The sequence below is a fragment of the Oncorhynchus clarkii genome, chromosome 1, assembly GCF_045791955.1.
Source record: "Oncorhynchus clarkii lewisi isolate Uvic-CL-2024 chromosome 1, UVic_Ocla_1.0, whole genome shotgun sequence".
Lineage (NCBI taxonomy): Eukaryota > Metazoa > Chordata > Actinopteri > Salmoniformes > Salmonidae > Oncorhynchus > Oncorhynchus clarkii.
The window spans coordinates 73,322,246-73,342,058 of NC_092147.1; the positions used below are offsets into that span (position 1 = coordinate 73,322,246).

Here is a 19,813-nt window from a genome sequence, read left to right on the forward strand (position 1 = left end):
ACAAAATCACATTGTAGGATTTTTAATTAATTTATTTGCAAATTATGGTGGAAAATAAGTATTTATATTTTGTTCCCAGTTTCGCCTCTTCCTCTCTGGTAATGCTGAGCAGGGATACTTTTGAGGAGATTGGAAACTATTGGGATCATATTTCAGGACAATGTGCACGTTTCCCGTACGTCGTCAATAGGCCACGCGGCGCATTCTGGGTACACTCCGAGAAGACGGTCTCTTCTTCAAGGAGTTAATTGAGTGCTAGCACAAAAACCCAACATGAGCATGAATTACTTGAACAAGAAGCTCAGAATTACAAATATTTTCCAGGATTTGAGATGAACTTGTCCTTTGTAATATCGTTAAACTCGTGTCATTACGTGCTTTCGAGGAAAATAGGTTTCTCGAATCATACCCAGATTGACGATTAGCAGCATAACAACGTAAACGCGATTGGTCGAAAGTCTGCTGGGCGGAGCGTTACACGTCCCCCCATTTATTTCATGCTGTGATTCTTGTATCCTGCTTTTATAATGTCTCTGTTCAAAGTAGCGAGAGAGCTCACAACTTCCGGGTGAAAAAATAAATAAAATACTGCATTTGCAGGATTATGAATTGAGCCAAACTCCAAATTAAGCTATGAAGGATACGTCGCTTCTAATACAACATGATATAATACAGCATTTGATAGAATTGGATTTAGACAAACACATATACAAGAATACTGGTTTGGGTTGGACTTTTAGATTGATAGAACATGTCGGTTGTGATGTTGCAACCAATGTACCCTGGGTCTTGTTAGTTGCTGCTACCTTCATATTTGTTTACTTTTGACCCGGATATGCCATTTCCTTCTAGAAGTTTACTTCCAGTGAATTTCCAGAAAAGGCTAGACAAATTGAATAACTTTCTATTCATTATCTTATGTTCTATTATTTTATTTGTCTATTCTTTACCCTGACTTATCTTTAGCAACATTAATTATTCCTTTATTTTCGTATTCCCTTTCCCCCAGTTAAACAAATGGAAGGGCCAATGCAGACGTTTTTATCTCAATATCAAATCATTTCTGGGTAAGAATTATGTAGCCTACCTTACTGTGGTTGTTTTCAATTTAAATGCTAGGACTGTCTGGTAGTAGTCTGAGTGGAGGGGAAAACATCAATGTTATTGGCAGAGAGGTTTGGAACTCCCTATGTTATTGGTTTATTAACACATTTCCTGGTAATGTCACAATTTCACAGTATTATTCCTTCCTCATAGTGTGGAAATATATATAAAACAAAAACTCCAGTTTTTGATTGCATTGGACCTTTAAATTAAACTGTACCTAACTAGTTTAAAATGAATTGAAGTAAATTGGGATAAAGCAACCACTACAAAGACATCATCTTTGGAAGTGTGCATGTCGTGGGGAAGACGAGGGAAGACTTCTCAGCCTATCAGACACACTAACAGGACAGCCAGGACACAGAGGGCACCACCAGCAGGCGTTTCCCAGGAACCATCTGGAGAGGTCCACTGTGGCAGCTGCTGCCCAGGCAGGAGAGCACTTTGTGGTTCGGGAGGCATGATGAGGACCGTCCTGTGTCCCTTGGAGTGCTGGCAGCTTCCAACTGTTCCTCCTCGTCCAAGCCTTCCAGATACTCCTACCATAGCAGGCAGTAGATAAATAAACCATATTATCCAGATACTCTTCTTTAGGAAATCTGAAAGCAACACATCTTGATAGTCTTACAAGTGCAAATGAAAAATGTAAACATTGAGATACGGAGATGTTGAATTGTATTATACATTTCTCTTGAGAACTGGGTTCTTACTGGAATACAGATCAGACTACCATCCATCCCTTTTGTTCCTCAGTAATTCATCAAGTCCAGATTAATTACGTGATGAAGGGCCGTCTAAAGTACACCATTCATCATAGGATTTAATGAAGTAGATTAAAAAAACATGTAAATCAATCACGTCATAAATGAGAAAGATTATTAGATGTGATGTATAAAAGACAAAAGAAGACACTGAGTAGACATTATGGCATTATATTCCTCTACTGATAAAAGATTCACCAATAAAATGCAAGCTTTTAATTTAGAACTTTGTCGAATTGATACTGCCACAATCCATCTGAGGCACTTACACCAGCTGAATAGCAAACATGATTGAGGTGCAATGTGTGTGTGTGTGATTGCGTGCCTGCAGGTGTTTTGCTCTGTCTTCCGTACTGCGCCTACAGAGTAGTGATGGGTCGTTCGTAGGTGAACGTTGGGAACCGGCTCGCATATCAGAAGAGCCGAATCTATAAATGTAAAAAAATATATGAATAATCAAAATATTTAAATAAATAGAATTAACAAATAAAATAAAAATAAATAAAATAATATAGGCCTAAATGCTCAAGCACACACATTCGTTCTGTCTGCTCAGACTAACAGCCTCACCTGTTGTTCCTGTCAATCAGACACGCAGTGTCAACCAATGAACCAAAGATGCGTGAGGGAGGGCGGAGCCAACTCACTCACAGTCACACACCTAACAGCCGAGGAGAGAGGAAGGACAGCTGTGAAAACAACAGCTGGAAAATGAGTCGGAAGCACAGTAGCATTTGAGTGCATTTTAATAATGTAGGCAATGTTAGTGCACAGTGTAGAATTTGCCAAAACAAAATCTCATATAAAGCCGGTTCTACGCACAACCTACACCGGCATATGCGAACTGTGCACCCAACTGTGAAGCTAGCTGTAGCGGAGCTTCGAGAAACTAGCGGGCCTGCTAGTGATAGTGGTGGAGCCAACATCTCCACACGTCAAGTCAAGTAGGCCTACTCCGCGACCCACAGCAACGCAGTCTTCTATGGACCAGTTTATGCCAAAGTCTATGTAGCAAAACAAGGCCAAATTGATATCGCATTGGCTAAAATGATTGCCACCGATTTACATACATTTTCGATCGTGGAAGACAGGTTTTAGAAATTATAGCAATAGTCTAAATCCAATGTACACAACTCCAAGCAGGAAAACCCATTCAAAATCACTTATTCGACAACTGTACGAGAGCACACAGGCTTCAGTGCGGGAAAGAGTCCAAAAAGCTACTGCAGTTTGTTTGCCTTACCACTGACTGCTGGACGTCAAAGGGTAACCACTTACATGTCGGTTACATGTCACTTCATTGAAAATATTTTGATGTCTAGCTGTCTTCTGGACTGCTTTGAGTTCAGCGACAGACACACCTCAGAGAACTTGGCAGAGGAACTGTTGAGAATGGCAAGTAGATGGAAAAGTGGCAATGCAGCTAACATAACCAAAGCCATAAAAAAATTAAAATGGACTCATCATCCATGTCTTTCCCACACAATCAACCTGATTGTAAGAGATGCTCTGAAGGTGATGAAGCCCACTGTGGCCAAAGTGAAAGCAGCTGTGGAATACTTCCACAGGAGCACAGTAGGTGCTGAAAAACTAAAGTCTTCACAACACCAGATGGGGATGCCTGTGCTGAGGCCTAAACAAGACTGCACTACAAGGTGGAATTCAACATTTTATAGGTTGAAGCAGTTTCTTCAGTCAAAGGATGCCATCATCTCTACCCTGGCCATTGTCAATACACCTGTTGATGCTCTGACCCAAGAGGAATGGGAGGTGGTGGAGGAAGTGTGCAGAGTCCTGGAACCCTTTGAGCAGGTCACTGTGGAGATCAGTGGAGAGAGGTACGGCAAGCAGTTATTACTACATCATTATTTAATCCAGTAGTATATATGTATATGAGCAGTACATGAGAATGTAGTATCAGTAGACAAAACATGAACCTGAAGTAATAAGTTACTGCTCTCTCTTTTCAGCTATGTGACAGCCTCAAAAATGATACTCTGTGTAAGAGTCTGCAGGGAATCACAGCCAGCTGCCAGAGAGAAGCAAATTTAACCACAGGACATGTGACAGAGTTGATGGACACCCTATGTTCATCAATGGACAGAATTCACAGAATGGAATATAATCACGTGCTATCAGAAACCGCTGCACTTGACCCACAGGTTTAAGAAGTTAGCCTTCAGTGATGCCAGAGCGATTGATGAGGCTCTTCAAAGAATAACCTCAGCAGCAGGGAGGGACAGCCCCAGCAGTCAGCTGGCTCAGGCACCAGGGCAACAGGAAGAAGAGGGATCAGATGGATTAGAAGCACCAGCAGTAGTGCCACAAACGTCTGCTGTTTGGATGCTGTTTGACGAGAGAGCAACTGGGGATGCAGATTGATGGAATCCCTCAGCATATGCCATAATGGAGCTCCGATCCGATTTGGAGGAGCCCCTCCTCCAAAGATCTGCAGATCCTCTGAGCTGGTGGAAGAACAAGGCCTCTGTCTACCCACGGCTTACTAAAGTCATGACGGAGACTCTGCATAGTGGCCACATCCGTTCCCTTTGAAAGGGTCTTCTCGAAAACGGAACAAATAATTACTGAGAGAAGAAACCGCATCAGCCCCTCGAAAGTGAGGCAGCTTGCATTTCTGAATGCAAATCTCTCATAAAAGCTAAATATGGCCAGCATTGCTGTGTGCTGCTGGTTATAACATGACAATAAAGAAGAGAGAGAAAAGAGGGACCAGTTTAATGTTTTAAGTGGGGTGCTGCAGTTTTGCACATTGTTATTTATTTTTCTTTGATGGTGCAATATTCTATTATTATGTTGTTCAGATTGTATTTGTTTTGAATTGTTACATTTATATGCACTTTGTTTATATACATTCAAAAGTTATACTTTGAATGCAAATGTTTAATAGCATTCTTTTTCATGCATTTCACCAATGCATTTTTAAATACATTGTGGTTAAGGTAGAGTATGATTTCATTTAATAATTCAATTAGAATTCGTGGCTATATTCACAATATCTCCAGCAGATGGCAGCTCTGTATGAGTAATGGTTATGGTCTGACAAGTACAGTCGTTATCTGTTATGTTGTGCATGACCTCATCAAGAAAGACGTCACCTGTCGGGGCCCAGTCTTGGGAAAGAAATCTGGTTTGTACTTAATGTCAGAGACGGGCAAATTAGAGCATCTGCATGGAAGGGAGCTTGATGAAGTCTATTAGACATGCTACAACATGTCCCAACGGCTGGCAGATACCCCTCAGCAGCAATCTGTTTCACTGTAACCACTTAAAGAGGACATGGCCGACTGTACTGGGGAGAGGAGGGAGGGTCGGGTGTAAGGCAAGGAGAACACCTGCTTGGGATGTCTGTATATTCTCTATGCGGGCAAAGAGAGAGAGAGAGGTGGGCTGGGGAGCAGCTGCTCTCTTTCAATGAGCACTCTACAGGGAGATTGTTGTTCATTTTTTTCTTTCTCTCCGGGGTCTCTATCTTGCCTGACCTTTACTTCACTGTTAGATCATGCAGTATTTATAGAAGAGATGAATTAGACAATGAGCTGACCTTTTGAACCATCCATTCTCTCACAGTTAGTAGGTTTGCGGCTGGAGACGGTGGATTGACAGAACATGTGTTCAGTAACCACAGGAGCAGAGAAAGAAGACAGATGACTATCTAACTCTATCTAAGATCGTCCTCTTATCTTTTATCTTCCACCCTATGGGAGACTTGCTAAAAATATTACTCAACAATACAGTAATGTAAGGAAAGGCAAATATGTATCCACCTGGAATCGCAATTCATAGGCACCATCAAATCACCATCACATATCTTATCTTACAGAGGCAGTTGAACTGAATTTGGATAAGGGAAGAAGAGTGGAGGTGGTATCAGGGTTTCTGTGGCCTTTTTTTGATTGATGAAAGTTATGAACCGGTAGATTGTGTGACTGTATTAATGCTTGGTGAGAGAATTGTACAGTATTCATGAAGAGGAGCCTTTAGCCATATTGAGAAGCAGGTGCTGCTTACAAAGTAACACCTGCACCTCTCTGTCTGGCGGTCAGTCTGTCCATCTGTCTGTGAGTTACTTTGGACTGTATTTTCTGCCTGCACCTGCTGGATAGTGAGGCTATAGTGCTGGCCTTGGCTTCACCACAACATGCCTGTTCCATTCATTGACTGTGCACCACGACCCAGCCTCAAGCAGCTCAACATCAAATCAAATCAAATTGTATTTGTAAACAACAGGCCCTTCCCAACCAATCAGAGAGAAAGAAAATAGAGAAATAATAGAAAAGCAATAACCCCCCCCAGCACACACACACACACACACACACACTCTTCATAGAGGAGGAAGAACTCACAGGGGAACACATTGAGAACCATGAACTCAATTATAGATGACTTGACCCCTTTCTCTGTCTGTATATTTGTAGGTAGATTTGTTTTTGTTTCCTCTGCCCACTCCACCCACCCTCTGTCCCGACGTAGTGACGTATTTTAAATCTCTGTGGCAACAGCGTCCTAATTTATTCAGTTCGCAGAGAGGTCAAGAACAACCCCCCCCCCACCCACCCTAACTCTACAAAACACAGCAACACCCATTCCCCCATCCTAACCATGATAAGTGAAAGAACCCATACTCAAAGGACCTGTTCGAGAGGATCAAATCCATTATGCATTGTGGGTAAATGGTGACTGACTTACTGATTTACTAATAATAATGAGCAGTTATTTATGATGTAAGGTGATCTGCAGATCAGGCAGTCTGTCGGCTGCAATGTCGAACAAGCCCTATGTGGTCCATCCATACCATGTTTGTATGCATTTGTGTATGTGCGTGTGTTACTGAGTATTTGTGCATGTTTGTGTTCACACTGTGATGTGTAAATATGGACCAACAAGTGCAAACAGATGCCAGCTGGCGTATCAGACTTCCAATCACTGTCTCTCACAGACAAAAGACACAATTCAGTAAACAAGCTTTCAACCACCAAAGCGTACCTTGATGAATATTAAATTAGACACTTTGAAATGAATCGTACCTCTTTGTTACTGGAGGCCCTAGCCCCGATCCACCGTGTCTGTTTGCTGTTATTTATTTGCAGGTGTGTCTCTTTGATGTGACGAGTTGAGAGGTTCTGCACCTGCTGGAGAGAAAAGGCTTTGATAAGGACCGGAAGATTGCCAGACAACCAAAGTTCCTGTATCCCTCCCTGCAGGAAGGTGCTAAAGCAAACGAAGGTGGCCTTCATGTTATTGTAAAGCACTTTCCCTCATCCTATACCTCCCTCCGATTTTGATCTGTAAATATAAAATAATTTTTGTGATCCTCCCTAAGTTACATTAGCATGATAATATAGGTCAGCCTCGAGGGAGCAAAGTGCAAGGTGGCAACAAAATGAAACATGCATGTTTGGGTCAAGAGTTCAGCATAACAAAGGTCCTTTAGTAATAATATGATTGGATGATGTCCTTGGAACACAAAGCATAAAATTGTCAAGTTTTTCCCATAAAAACAAATATGCCCATGTGGATAGAAAAAAGAGAGACATGTTGCAACAAAAGTATCCTTGGTCAAACATTTCAATAACAGCTGATATTGTCTGGAATCGCCTGTTTCGTCAAGGATTCAATTTGCGTAGTCTTAGTGAATGGCTGTTTGGAAAAAGCTACACTGTGTCCTCATACTACTATCTCCACCACCACCTGGACTAGCTGCCTATTCAGAGGTACCCTCATCTACATTATTAACAAAGAGCTCCAATACTGCCCTTCTCCCAGTCCCCCTAAACACAAGTTTACCCTCATGTTGTGCCGGACGAATATTCAGCAAGCCAATTTCGGCAAATGACAGCCTCTGTAATTCCCTTTTATTGCAGATGACCGTTGCAGTAATGAAGTTTTGCGCTTTGCATTTCTTCCATTACCTATTCATTAAAGATGCGACTGGAAAATAGAGTTGTCATGGAGATGGCTCGGCAAATTCACACAACATCCTACGAATGTTTTCTGTTTACTCTGGTTCCAAGATAACTAATGGCAAAATACCCCCTCCTCCTCTCCCCCACCTCTTTTGCAACCTCACCCTCTTTTTGTGTCCTTCCCTGACCTTTTTATTCATTCTCTCTATTGCTCTTTCTCTGCCACCCTCACCCTCTCTAATGAAACAAATTTGAACTGATGCAATGAGCTCACATTAAGATGTGTGTTTATTTCTGCTCAGGCTGGTTCATTACAGTCTCAACCTCCAGACAAAAACTGTTCTCATCTTAGGCTGAAATGAGAAAGAGCCCACTCCACTCAGAGGCAGAGAGAGAAATGTAATTTAACAGCAGTGCTACGTGGTCCAACTAATCTGTCTATCTCTCTACTTTCTGTAGGACATGGCAGTCAGTCTGCATTCCCTGCCAACCCAAAGATCCTTGTTACCCTGTGCCTAAGCTTTCCAGAGGCTGTGGTGATAAAGGTACCAGCTATCTCATTCCTACAGAGGACCAGAGGATAAGATGTCCTGCAAATGTCCTGATCATGGAGGGAGTTTGCCAAGTCGAGATAAGAACTCCCTAGTTAACCTCTATATGGCAGTAACATTGCTAGCCTCTCACGGAAGTGTGTGTGTCCGTGTGTGCATGTGTGTGTACTGCACAGAGTAGTGGTGGGGCTTGTCCAAGCTGCTGCCTCATGTCCCAATTGGAGAGCCGATTGGTCTGGCGTGTTGTCTCCAGGCAGGATAAAACACTGGCTCCTACTCCACATCACACATACTTGTTTTTCACAAGTCCACTCTTTCATTTTTAGGTGATGAATAAGTAGTTGTGTATGCAAAATCATCTGTGGGTTGTGTGTAGGATAATATGACCTTGTGTTTAGTGAAATAGCTAGATTAATATACAACCTGAGGAGGGAATATACAAAGAAAAACATTACAAGGATGGGTTGATCCATCACGAACACACAGCACATGGAAAACATGTCAAACGGCGTGAAGACTGTGTCAGTCAGTGAATCATTTAATTAGCTGTAATCAAATAACAGCATCCTTTTTATCAGGGTGAATGGGGACGGTTCATTTGAGTGTGTACATCACGTTGAGTGCTTGGCCTATGCCTTTAATCAGCCTGTAATTATCAGACAGATTCTCAATGCCACACTAATTAAGATATTCAAACGCTACATGGGAAAACGTTGTAATATGGAGATTTCCTGCACAACACCAGGGAAATCTCTGTAATTCTCAGACCATTCTCAGTCCAGCTAGACAAAGATTGAGAGGATTTGTTATAGAGAATGTCTAAATGACATTGCATGTGTAATTACATCCGTATTAACTATGCATTAGTGTTCACTTCTGTATATTATAATTTGCAAATTATTGAATGAATCCTTTCTAATGATATTGCTTGTTTTTTTATTATTATTATTATTATAGTCATTTTGACAAATTCTTTTAAAAAATGCATCAAGATGTTAATCCAAAATCATATTTCTAAAACAATTCTTGACAAAAAAAACTATCCCCCCACACACTGCAAAACTTAGCCAATGGTCTTCCCACATATTGACCTGACATCATCGTAGATAAACCCTCTCCCTCACTGTGCTTTTCTTATTTCAGCCAATAGCTTCCTGCCATTTCCGTGTGTTCATTCAACAGAGGACCCCTCAAGATTTCCACATTTCTACTTCCCTCGAACCACTCTCCCTCCTCAGTAAACCCCTGCCTCACAACAATTTAATCCCATTACCAAAGCCTGTTAAACCTATCCAGTTTTACAGATTAGGAATGCAGCACAACTCTGCTCCCTACTCTGATGTTTGCTGCATGTATGTCAAAGCAAAGGTGTCTCAAACATTCAGATCAAAATGTCCAACAAGCTCCGGTGTAGGCAGGTTAATTAGAAGTCAGGTGCTGTTGGCAGCTTGTAGCACAAAGCTTCTTCATTTAGCCGTTTCCAACATTGTTTTCTTCAGTGGCCTACTTGATATTGCCTGTGAGCAGTGGAGGCTGTTGAGGGGAGGACAGCTCATAATAATAGATAGAACGGAGCAAATGGAATGGCATCCAACACCTGGTAAACATGTGTTTGACATTTGATACCATTCCACTGATACCGCTCCAGTTATTACCACAAGCCCGTCCTCCCCAATTAAGGTGCCGCCAACATCCTATGCCTGTGCTGTATGTGACAAATGGAGTTTGGGAGTGTTTGTCCTTGGAGTTGTTTACCTCATTTGAGCAGCACCAGTTCAATTAACCTGAACAAATATGTTTTTTGATTAGTCAAGCTTTTAAGCTGGCTGACTTCCTTTGAAAAACTCAGAGAGACAATTATCTTATTTCAAATTAAATGTAACTTGCTTTCAAAAACAATTGGACTGCAATTTTCTACATTGTTATTATATCCTCTCTCATCTGGTTCTCCATTCACAGAACCTCTGCTCTTTAGAAGTCAGCATTGTGGGAAATCATGGTGAAGTAATGGGATACCCTCACTTTAAACAGCACTTGTCCTGTTCCAACACGTATTTATCTACTGGAATACAGTCGTAAAGAGACTGGATCTCTCATTAAGGGGTAAACTGAACTCTCACACTCCCTGCCAAAAGCTTCAATATTAAAACCCAGTCAGCGTTTAGGAGCATGAACATGTTGCTGTTTTGGGAGAGGGGCTATGGAACACAGCACATTTGGCAAGAAAACAAAAGAGAGAAACATGTGGGAAGGAGGAGGATGTGTCGGTATTCTCTTAGAAGGCTCTTTCAAAGTGTCAGAGTAGTTTTCACGCAGTAGACACCATGACATGAAACCAATCAAGAAAACAAGGAGTGTCGTAAGCGTGCATTTCTCACCAGATTGTGCAGTCTAAATGAGAATGTTGAGAGATGTGGATTGAGTATTAATGTCAGACTGTAGGGTTTAGACTCTAATGAGCACCTTCAAAGCAAGATATAAATGTGATGCACACACACGTACATACCAGACGGACGCACAGACACACACACACACACACACACACAGAAACACACACACGAGCACACATTCACATGCATGTGTGTAGGTGGTACTTTTATAGTTTGTATACTGTTCAACTTTTGAATCTAAATGATTCCCCATGAGTTAATCCTTGTGATATTGCATGCGTGTGTGGGTGTTTGTGTGTGAGGGGCTGTAATGTGCTGCTGAAGGGGAGTTAGGTTAAGGCAGAGATTTACCCAATCGCATAAGTAAAGTAAAACTGAAAGATAACTCCCTCATCGTTCTTATTTAATTAGAAGTGGGGAGAGATACATGGTGACATGGGAAAATGGGTAGACCCGATCTGACTGCCCTCAGAAATGACTGATTATGTTGATGTAGCTACAGTACTTAAAAGCAGAGACTAGGATTGAGATTGAGAAAGAGGACGTTTTATGAACTTTTAATGTTCTTCTGAAATCAGTAGTCTATATGGGGGGAGAATGAATAGACTGCAGGCTTCACTTTTTTGTGTGTGAAAAAAGGGAGAAGGAGAGGATAACACAATGAAAGCTGGAGAGGGAGCCTTGGTTTGAGGTAAAATATTCATTCAAATGACGTAAAGTGTGGAGCAGAATAAGAATAACCTGTCTTTAAAGATTAAATATAACCCTTGAAGGTGTTATTGTATTCCCCAAACCAAGTCAGGACTTCGAAAGTCATAAAATATCTCTCCCTCTCTGTGAGTTAAGTCCCTCAAATGCACTACCACAATCATGAGCCGCCCATTCTCTCTCCCAGTTGGAGAATTGTTTTGCATTTTAAAAAGGTCAAACACTCAGATGTCTGCCATGAGGAAAGAAAAAAGGAGACAACCTTGTAATCCGCAGAAATATGCAGTCGCATACTACAGATCCTGTGGGTAGGGCTTAGTGTTCTGGTGAATGGTGTGTTTACCTTGCTCTGTCAAATGATGACAGATGCAGCACGTTGGTGTAAATCTTTGTCAACAACAATTCATCTTTCTTTTCTTCTTCTCTCCACGTGGCTGTTCGCAACTCAACACCTGTTTCCCCAAAGCAACTCTAACTGATAGAGATAGGAACAGATATGCTAGCATATCAGATATTGGAGAAAGAGCTTTTGACCACCAAATATTTTGTTTTTTATTTGGGTGTTTGTGCATGCATTGTGCTTGCGTGTGTGCATCGTCCATGTGTGTGCGCGTGTTTGTGTGCGTGTGTGTGTGTGCACGTTTGTGTGCGCGTGTTTGTGTGTGTGCTTCAGTGCCTTGGAACTAATCTAAACATCCCTGCTGTGTTTCTCCGTGAGTGTATCAGTACAACGATCATGACTAGTTCATTGATTTCACAACATTGTCCCTGCATCGATCTTGGTCTCCTAGCGTTAAGGAGGTCTGTGTAAAAGAGAGAGAGAAAGAGCACTTATTATATTATTCTACTCACATCACCAGCAAAATACTGTATTACTTACTGTAGGCCCTATAGTAAACAACAAAGCACACACTGGTTATGAGACATGATAAACAGCTTCATATTCCACATATAAGGCTGTTTATGGGGTGTGAAACAATATGAAACAATAGTTGATCTGATTTTGAATATTTATTTGAGCTTTCGTTTTAGCTCATGGGATTTTTAAGTCAAATGCTGGTGTTTTTTCTCTTAATGCATTGTTTTTCTCTTAATGCATCATCCTTGTGCGAAATCATGGTAAGTACACACCGTTAAAGTTAGGTGCTATGTTACACCCAAAACTAGTGACAACTGAGCTGCTACCAGTCTGAAGGAGACGAAACGTTAACTTTGATGCAGTATTGAAACACATAATCCTGAGATGTTTTGAAACATGACATGGTGTATTGTTACACTTATAATCAAGTGTTGTGAAACAACTTGCCAGGGACTGGGAGCCCTACCGGGAAAGGTTGAAAACACTATTATGGTGTTTTGAATCCTGTCTAGTGCAGAATTAGATCACTTCTTCTGGAGTATGTTTAACATTGGTTTATGTATCTGATCATTTGCCAGTTTATCCCATTTTGTCAGGTATTGTTGAGCACAGTGCTCAAACCACAAGTAGTGACTAGAGGTTTTACGTTAAGCATTGCAGGATAAAAGTTTAAAATGTGGGAACGGGTTGTCTCATCATTAAACTTTATTTTGTCTGACTGTTTTGATATGCGTTCATCGTATATGCATCCATGAGGCTTACACCTATAATAATTTAGTCTAAATGTTGAATTACCCATAATCCTCTGAAAACATAGCCATGTGTCAAGATAGGAAGGAGATTAAAACCAGACTTCCAATGTGTTCAATCACAAAATGTTCTCTCTTTATCCTAAAAAATATATACATTTGAGTAGCATATTAAGTTGGATTTTTATTTTATTTTGTAAAATGAAATGAACAAATCACTGAAACAACTTGCATTCATTTTTTATTAACTATATGTTTTATTATTATTTTTAAATCAATTTCAATTCACCACATAATAATTTTCTACAGTGTGGCTGTGTGGTTGAGTGTGTAAAATTCCAATGAAATTCCAATTAAACGTACCATCTTACATCCCCAGAAGTCGGAGTTCAATTCCACTCCCACTTTCACTCCTTCTCTGTCTCCTCCTGTTTGTAATCTGTCTAAATAAAGCATTGGAAAATTAAGTTGAAATTCCACAAAAAATATTATCCATGTGCCCTTACCATCAATCAATATTTAGGCTACAAACCATTTGCATTTCTTAACCAGTCTGACAAAAATAAATCATTATTTTTTTTTGATGCAGCCTTTTACATGCACTGAAATCCCCAAAAGTGTTTTCACAACACTCTCTTAAAAACAACAATATTCAGTTGGAAGAACCACTGGGTGTTTCAGAGTGCTTCTGTTTTGAAACACTTTTTCTGTATCAGAACACTTGCATTGGGTTTACATTCATTCACCCTCCAAACACCAGATCTCAGGTTAGATGCACTACTTTTCATGGTTTCATTCTACAATCATGGCGTTTTGACATTGCAGTCTATGGAATGCTAGCACATTCTAACCACACCAAATTTAAATAATCAAACTGCTTAAAATGCTTCTATTTAACAACTCCTTTAATTAAAAGTAGATGGTAATAATGAATCATTGTGACATGCATTGTAAATGAACTTAGGCACACATTTATTACATATTTAATCATGTATGTCACATGCCATCCTTTTATAAAGTGCTACATTATTGCACATTCATCATCAGTTTTTTCTCATTTAGGTGTCATTTAGGTGTGGCAATGGAACTAATTATCAATAGGTTGAACTTGCTTTTGACTAAAGCACCAAGCATCTCCTCTCCCCTCTTTGGGCTCCTGAATGAAGCAGCGGTCTAATACACTGCATCCCAGTGCTTGAGGTGTCACTACAGACACCCTGGTTCATATCCAGGCTGTATCACCACCAGCCGTGATTGGGAGTCCCATAGGGCGGTGCACGATTGGCCCAGCGTTGTCTGGGTTTGGCCAGGGTAGGCCATCACTGTAAATAAGTATTTGTTCTTAACTGACTTGCCTAGTTAAATTTTAAAAAAAATCATACCTGTGCCTCCTCCTTTCAATACAAACATAATTAGGCTCTGGCTCCCCTTGAGACAGCTCTGCTGTGTGTTTTATCAACCTAAATGTTTGGGATGGTTCCCAGACAGACAGAAGTGCACAGCGGTGGTGTGCAGCACAGAGGGACAGACAGACAGACAGACTCGGGCTTACACACCTAAAGGGTAAATACACAATTAGCAGCATCACCACACTCCATGACTAATTAGACAGGACAGGCAGCAGCTGTTAAAGGTCCAGTGCAGCCATTTTTATTTAATCAGGCAAGTCAGTTAATTAGAACCAATTCTTATTTACAACGACAGCATAGGAACAGTGGGTTAACTGCCTTGTTCAGGGGCAGAACAACAGATTTTTTACCTTGTCAGCTCAGGGATTTGATCTAGCAACCTTTCGGTTACTGGCCCAACACTCTAACCACTTGGCTACCTGTCAAATCATTTCTGAGTAACAATTAAGTATCTCACTATGATTGTTTTAATTAAAATGGTCAAAAAGAAACAAAACTAGCTTCTTAGCAAAGAGCTATTTCTCAAGAAAGAATGTTACCTAGGATTGTATAAATCCAACCTCATAGTGTGGAAATAAAACAAAGGCAAATTACATTTTTGACTGCACTGGACCTTTAAGGCAGGAAGGGTGGTAAGGGGGTGGGGGTTGTTCCTATTTCTCTCTGTGACTCTCTCTCGCTCTCACTCTCTGCACAAACATTGTAGCTGAGTGATGTGTAAAGTATATGATGATGTCAGGGACAAATGCTGTTCTAGCATTGATTGTTTTCATTTTTATCAGTTTCACCTTTCCTTTTCACCTTTCTTAAATGTTAAAGGGAAATGTGATGCTAATAATGTACTAGAACACCGTAATGTAGGCCCATTGGTTAATGCACAACTGCTCTCTGTCATGAAGTTACGACACTGCTGAAATTCACAGTGGTTCAAATGTTCACAGGTCTTGCTCTGCTCTTATTTCCCCTTTTAACCCCTTACATTCCCTCCATTATTGGCAGGACTGATTCCTTGCTGCCTCTGGGGTTGGTCAGGGTATGTCTTGGTGCTGCTGTCAAGGAGGGAAACTCATTTGAGCTCACTGTATTTCACAAATGTAAGTGGACCAAAGTCCCTCACTGATCATGCCCTCCACCATATTTTAAATTTCAGTCATTTATCCAGAACGACTTACTTGAGCAATTAAGGTTAAGTGCCTTGCTCAAGGGCACATCGGCAGGTTTTTCACCTAGTCGGCTCGGGGATTCAAACCAGTGACCATTCGGTTACTAAACCAACACTCTTAACTGCTTGGTTTCATTGCAAATGTTCTAGAATTCTATTTCGATATAGAAAGTGTCAGTCCAAAGAAGATTGCATGTTTAAAACATGACATGGACATGACTGCAGCTGCAGTGGATGCCCTACAAGTTGCTGGCAATGAGTGGAGCAGCGAGCTGGGTCTCTCTCACACACACATACAAACACCACAGTAGAGAGACCATGCAGATGATTTAACACCATTGCTGTGTTAGCTGGGGTGGCATAAAAGAGAGAAAGGAGAGAGTAGTGAGTCTCCCATGGGTTCTAGTGTAAAACCAAATAAATGTATGTTGGGATGCAGACATGTCCATACTAGTCCCTTACATAGAAGCAAGGTTTAGGGCCAATGAGGATGACATCATCAAACAGATTTAGAGCATTGTCTTTATAGCTATTTGACAAAATATGTTCAAATTTGTTAGAAATGTATCCATCCTTATCTGAATGACAGGTGACCCATCTGATCTGTGTGTGTGTTTGGGAGGCGAGGCGGGCGCATGTGGGGCGCCATTGGTTTGTATGGGCAAAAGCCCCGCCTCATTCAAAATTCGAGAAAAAAAAGAAAAGAAAACTGATACACACCTCTCTCAGTTCTTGCAGGAGGGAAAGAATAGGAAGGAGTGTGCACGCATATAAACGGTGTCGCAATCTCAAGCATAGGCTATTTTAAAGGAAAAGGCTACTTTCTCTCAACAGTCAAGATTAGGAATCAATTATTTATGCGACTGAGATTGGTCCCGTTGCTCTAGGATTAAGTTTTTGTTGCATCTAAAGGTGGATCATTAGCCTAATTAATATCCAACATAGGAAGCGATATTTTAAAGCGCATGATGATATTTTCGGACGCCTAAAGCCACCGTTTGAACTCTCAATAAACATCTAATCGAGGTAGGAAGAAATATAATTTTCTAATGATTTCGAAAACCTCTGTTGTGCCACTGGTGTAGTTTTGAAAGCTATCTTTGACGCTCGTCGGTGCCCATGTGTCTCTGCGCCATCAGGAACGGGAGGGACGAGGGAGGGAATTGTGGGCTGTTCCGAGGACATCTTTGTGATAAGAAAAAACAATACAGTGGTGAAGGCATAATGATATCATTTCCGTCTCTCATACCAACAAAACAACCGTCTTTGGAACTCTTCAAAAAGATTGAATAGAAAAATAGATGAATAAGAGGACAGAAGAATAATTCTATTTGAACTGTAAGTGCTAATTTCAACACGTTGAGGAAGTCTATTTTAGACATTTCACATTATATCAATGGATAGAAAAGAGTAATTTAGATTTAAAAAGTTAATCTACTGAAATGGTTAGAGATATTTATGAAAACATCAGTCTCATAATACCATGCCACCATGCAGCCCTTTACTTTTATTAACTTGAGGTTTACAAGTGTAGTCTCTCCCTTCCACCCTTTACTTTTATTAACTTGAGGTTTACAAGTGTAGTCTCTCCCTTCCACCCTTTACTTTTATTAACTTGAGGTTTACAAGTGTAGTCTCTCCCTTCCACTCTTAGCTTTATTGCTTGCATCTACAGCACACATCACAGATGGAAGCACTTCTGCCAAGTCCCCTGGATTCAGCTTTTGTCATTGATTTTACTAACGTATCCCACATAATCACTGAAAACCAATAATGTGCGGAATTCAGACTCCTCATACAGTGATTACTGTGGTATAGGTGCAAACCAACATGAGCCTGATTGGACTCTCCATTCCCCCTACTTCACAATTTGGTATTATCATGTTAAAGGACCTGGCAGGGATTGGTATGAAAAGATATCCTTTTTTCCCCATTTGAGGCTCAAGTGGAAGGAAGGTCCTTGGGAGAGGGTTCTTTTGTCTGGGCGTGGAAGGGGTCGAAGGGGCGGGGACTGTGGCTGTATGCAGATGTGCTGCTGGCAACGGACATCTGCTCTCCCCTGTGGGCATTGTCATGAAGTTTGTTGGTGCTGGCCTGTGGTGAAAAGGCCCTGTCAGTAACGCCTTAATACCCCCGCTGCCCTCTCCTCTTAAGGGGAAACACTGGGATGAACAAACCTCTGTTCCCTTGCCCTATTAAAGTATTTTCTGAGTTGGTCTAGAGTGGGAATGTTTTGATTTCAAGGTTGCTAAATTTGCCTGTTCATTTACGTTTCTGCCTTTCTCTATCCTACATATTCCTACTAGGATTATTTGTGTGCTTAACTGAGAACAGTCTCTCCTCCCCCCCCATACCCTCTGTTTCACCCCTCCCTACCTCTATCCATCCTCCCTGTTGGGGGTTGAACTTCCCCTCACGTATCCCTGGCCTTTATGTATTCAGATATGAAAAGAGTGTCCCGTCCCCCCCCCCCTTCCCCAGGCAGACGCATCACACACGGAATCACAATGTACATGGCAGCTCATATCAGGGCGTTTGATTTATCTGAGACGGCAGGAAAATGCAAACCAGCACTTTAATATTTATTTCATCCTGGTGCAACCCAGAGTTGTGCAAGAAGGTTATCCAGGGAGTCGCTGTGTTGGAACTGATTCTCAGGTGGATGTGGATGTGTATTGCACAAACTTAAGTAGAGAAGGTCTAGCGCATGACTTGTCAATGGTGGATAGGGATGTATTGGTAGAAACCTATGAGTGCCAGTGTGCTACTTTTTCATGTAATATGAAGGCTGTTTTTATTGGATAACTGTATTTTGACTAAATGGTGATTATACAGTTCCACGTAGATGCATATTAACAATCACACGTAGCAAGAGACATTCCCAGTGGATCAACCTAAAACACACCTAAAAATAGGTGTGTGACACACAAAACATGTCTTGGCATGGTGGTTCTGAACGTAATGATCTCCTTGAAGAACACTTGGTGTCTGAATAGAGGGCACCTTGTTCACAGCACATGTTGTAATCAGATGTCATAACTTTATCGTTTGACATGTATTGTAGCTGGTATGACAGTGTTATTTATGTGAGCTTCATAACAAAGGTGTTAACACATGAAACACACTTCAGTCATTTATTTTATTTTATTCATTTTTTACAGACGATTGAATGTGTTGTCAGATTGCTGTCCATTAAGCACATGTAACGTCTAGCCCTGTTTGAACAGAATGCTATGTAGACAGGCATTTGAAGTCACACAATTGAGTGGCGAAGCAATTACAATTATTAATCATATCCTCACATCCCAATACTCTATTTAACACATTAATTTGGGCACTCCTGAAATTGCTCTAGTGGAATACACTAAGGGTTTCTCAAAGGCAAAAGCACAAACCTCTTTAGCGAGTTACCGTAGGAGGTCTTCTGAGACCGTTTCACTACCCTGCGATTGTGCAATGCATTATGGAGAAGAGGTAATTGGTGTGAAATTACAATATACCATCTGCCTAGGGAGGACATTTATAGCCTGATGTCACTCACAGCTTTCCACATTCGAGGGATACAGGGGCTGTTTCTCTCAAATAACGATTGATTTACAGTTAGATGTAAAACATCTACCCTCTTAATGTTCAGGAGATGTGACTGTGGTATGGCACAGTATGTCCTAAGATATAGACTATAGGTTGAAAGGTATAGCAGCGAAAATGAACTACAGTGATCTTTGACAGGGTGTTGTCATGGTGACCCTGCTTATACAATGGTTACAGATGAACTTTATTAGCAACTGATTTCTGCAAAAACCTGCAGGGATCGCAAAGTGATGATACTCTCTACAGAAATAATGACTTCCCCACTATGGCCGTTGTGGAATGAAAATCAGCCACTTTAGTGTGCGTGTGCTCATGTGTAGAATTGTGTTTGTGTACAGAGGGATAATTGCTGAAGGTCATAGACTTTACCCTGCAGATCCCTGGTTCTGCATGCCTGTTGATAAGACCTATTTGCCAAGGCGAGTGGACCTGGTGCTGTGTGTGTGTTTGGGGGTTAGTCTGGTTTCTGGCATTGAGGAGAGACATTAAGTCTTATCCGGGGCAAGTAAAACAAATAGTCGGACAACCAGAATACATATTTCAGTTGTCTATTCGACACTGGACAAGTTTTTTTTTTAAATCCCGATATCAAACAATTACTCCAA

General features: G+C 41.0%; 1 protein-coding gene across 2 annotated transcripts in view; it reads left to right on the top strand.

Moving 5' to 3' along the window:
• Positions 1–19,813, top strand: part of LOC139411880 (C-terminal-binding protein 2-like) — a 116,367-nt gene that overhangs the window by 1,519 nt on the left and 95,035 nt on the right. Inside the window, exons 2-3 of one of the 2 annotated variants that reach the window (XM_071158683.1) lie at positions 6,974–7,109; positions 8,249–8,334. The gene's annotated coding sequence lies outside the window, so the exon portion shown is untranslated. Of the gene's footprint in view, positions 1–6,973; positions 7,110–8,248; positions 8,335–16,328; positions 16,644–19,813 lie in introns of those variants that run through there. The other variant, XM_071158674.1, reaches the window with a different exon arrangement.